This window comes from Bidens hawaiensis, unplaced genomic scaffold, assembly GCF_021521415.1.
Source record: "Bidens hawaiensis isolate Kalapana, Puna unplaced genomic scaffold, B.hawaiensis_p1.1 tig00024667_1, whole genome shotgun sequence".
In the NCBI taxonomy this organism is placed as follows: Eukaryota; Viridiplantae; Streptophyta; class Magnoliopsida; order Asterales; family Asteraceae; genus Bidens; species Bidens hawaiensis.
This window is the reverse complement of record NW_027493908.1, coordinates 239,791-243,333: the sequence shown is the minus strand read 5'-3', so window position 1 is coordinate 243,333 and position 3,543 is coordinate 239,791.

The window sequence follows — 3,543 nt, the reverse complement described above, 5'->3', positions numbered from 1 at the left end:
ATGTTACTGTTTAAGTTTGTCATATTTCGGGTATGATTTGATATGATGAGATCCCTCGGGCAAGGGAATACCTGATGCTTGAATGTGTTTATCCTAGCAAGCTTAGTGCTAAACATAGGATTTTCAGGCAAGCTCTATGAAATTTTAGACTATAGCACACTTAAATGTTTATGTGTTTAATTTCATTCCGAGCATGCTCTGTGATATGTGTGTTTATGATTTCTTTGAAATTACTAGTGTTTTCGGGTAAACTTTGTTTTCCGAGCACACTTTATATTTCGGGTACACTTGTGTTCCTTCAATATACTTGGTTATTTCAAAACTTAACTTTCTGAGTACACTGTCTGCCAGAATTCCTTTCCAAGCACACTTTGTACTATTTTGCATAAGATTGTTGTTCGGACACACTTTGCATCAGAAAGGTTGCTCGAGCACACTATGTTTTGAAGCATACTCGAATGAATGTGTTATTTGATTGAATATATAAGTTAATATGATAAAATTGATTATGATTCTTATTAGGGTTCATGCTAGATAAGTTTTAATTTGAAATTGAGAAATCTATGTGGGGATCTTAATTGATTCTTAGTAAGAATGTTTATTTGATGATTATACTTGATTATTTGCCTTGTGATTTATTTCTCTAGAAATCAAGTATTTCGGGTAAGCTTTCTTCATTATGTCTTAACTTTAAATTAATTTACTTAATCTAGCAAGGGTTGTAAATAGGCGTATTCGGGCAAACTTTGTATCTTCCAAAATGAAAATTATTCCGAGCAAAGTTTGACCGAATAAGGTTTGTAAGTGGAAGTATACCAAGTAAACTTTAGATATATAAATCTTTCAAGTAAGGTATTATGGACTTAAATGAAATTAAATGTTTTTAATATATCAAGTGGATAATGTTACTGGTTGACAGCTAATATTTCACAAAATGACAAAAAGCATTTAAAACCCACTTTCAAAAGGTATAAAAGAGGGGGTTAGGCTAATTTTTCAACATTATTTCCCTCTCTCTCCTTCCACTGCAAATCTGGTATCACAAAGCTAACCATTCTTAAAATAGATAAGAAATTTATGAGATACAAGACAAAACACTTTTAAAGATTCTTTCTTTATCTGACATGCTGAAGAAAAGCAAAATATGCAGACCTTTATACATAACTCTTTTCTGATGAAGCTACAGATATGTACTTTACATTTGTCTTAACTCTCATTAAAAGAAGACTTGCATATGCTATTCAAAATTCAAACTTCACATTTCAAGTGTAACTCACATTTGTGCTTTCTTTGTGCAGATTTCATTATCATTCAAGACAACGGTTTAAATTGAAATATTATGTTCTCTGTTAAATATTTTTATTGTTTTAGATCTAACTGATACTTGTGCATTCATTGATATAACAGATAATCAGCAATGGATCCAACTCCAAGTAATTACAATTCTTACAAACATCATCTTTCTGAAGAACTGAAGAAAGCATTGCAACGAGTTCAAACCCTAATCTCTGAGGTTGAGAAGATCTCAGCTGCCCCAAAACAGGGGGAGAAATCACCAAAATAGGGGGGAAAGTACTGAATCAGGGGGAGAATTCGCTGAAGCTTCTCTCAATTTATGAAAAGAACAGCTCAGATGATGAAGCTAACAATGTTCCAGAAGATGAAAAGAAGGATCTTGAGGAAAGAAAAAAATTGAAAGGGAAAGAAATTGCTCAAGAGGATGATGAAATTAAGACTTTAAACTCTCAGAAGGAGAATACAATGGACTCAGAAATGAACGAATCTGAATCAGAAGCCAAAAGAATCTATGTGCAAAGAATGACAGAAATTCATGACAGAGAATTTCTGAGTCAAATGTTGTCTGACAAAGACTTTGAAGAACAAGAAAATTTGTTGAAAATGTTTGAAGATGAGAAAAGGCTAAGAGATGAAGTGATGAATAAACAGAGAGAAGTCCCACAAGAAGTAATTGACAACTGATTAAATGATAAAGAAATTCCAAATGGTGTACTAGTATCTCTACTCAAGTTGATTAAACAAGAAGAACCAGAGACAGAAGTGAAGGAGAAACTAGATACTGTTATTGATAAAATTTCAAAAACATTGAGTGAAGAAAAGACTGTTCAAGACAAGAAACTAAAAGGTTTGAAATTGAAAGATGATTTGGAACAAGAAATGGAAATTCAAAAATTCTTAAGCAGATATGGTGGTAAACCAAGATTTCTGGTTAAGAATGGAATTCCTTTTGATCATGTAAAAGTAATGAAAAGAAAAGAGATTCTGAGCAATTTCAAGAAATTGAAAGGACAACAATTGAAATTGAAAAAGGGAGCCGCTCAGTCTCTGGTCGGTAAGGACAAAGGAATATCCAAGAGGATGGTTGATCTATCAAGGATGACAATGAAAGGAAAATTCAAAGTAGAGGAACTCTGCAAACAGACAACATCCGCGCTTTCAAAACAGAACAATACAAAGAAAAGGAAGATGTCTGTATCTACTTAGGAAAAACCAAAGCAAACAGAACAATTGACGCGGGAAGGAACTATTTAATACCTGGAATCTCACAGAAAGATTCATCATCTGTTACATCTACTCATCCCACGATTCCGAATCAACAGACCCCGTTACCGTGATAAGGCAACTCTTTTTGAAAGTCATAGTAAAAAGAACTGTGTCGTCTAACTTCTTTCACAAAGAAATGGTGTAAGCGGAAGGGAAGGCGTGAATCCTCGATCCTAGCTAGTTTGATCTGTCGAAATATCTAATCCTTGGTTCTGATTGCTTAGTAGGTTTGCTATTGATCACGGCTATTGTTGTAGTTTAGTTAGATCGATACAATCCTGTTAATTGATTAAGGATCTTGTGGTTAATCAAGGTTAGGGTTTTTCTTTCAGCCGATTGAAGCTTGTTTCTTTCAGCCGATTGAAGCTTGATTAATTGATTAAGGAACTTGTGCGATCGGTTAGGGTTGTGGGGTCTTGTTCCTTGGACTTTTGCTGCATGAATCTTGTTCTAATCCTTGGTTATCTTGTGGTTAATCAAGGTTAGGGTTTCATTCATCCAGCCGATTGAAGGTTAGGGTTTCATTCTTGGAGTTTTTTGCTGCTTGAATCTTGATCTTTTCTTTGGTTCGGATTGCTTGGTAGCCGTGGTTTTGATTAGTAACGTGTACTAGGGTTTCAATCTTTGTTGTTTGGAATCTTGGTTCTGGTGCTTGGTTATTGTTCTTGGGTGTTTATTCGTCCTAGGGTTTTGCATGGAGCAGAAGGGTGGGAATGGTTTTGTTGATCGTGTCAAGCAAGGGTTTTCAGCCAATCGGGTAACGAACATTGATGGGGTTCTTCCTCGTAGGGGGGCTCTGAAAACTGGTTCATCGGGAAACCCTAATGCTACGAGTTCGTTTGTTTCGTTTGCTGCAAACACTACATTCAATGCTCCTTTAAATGATGTTATCAACAAAGATGGTGGTTGTTCAGCCGTGGGGAACAAAGATAGTGGTTGTTCGAATGATAACAAGGTTATTGGATCAGATTCGTTAAATAT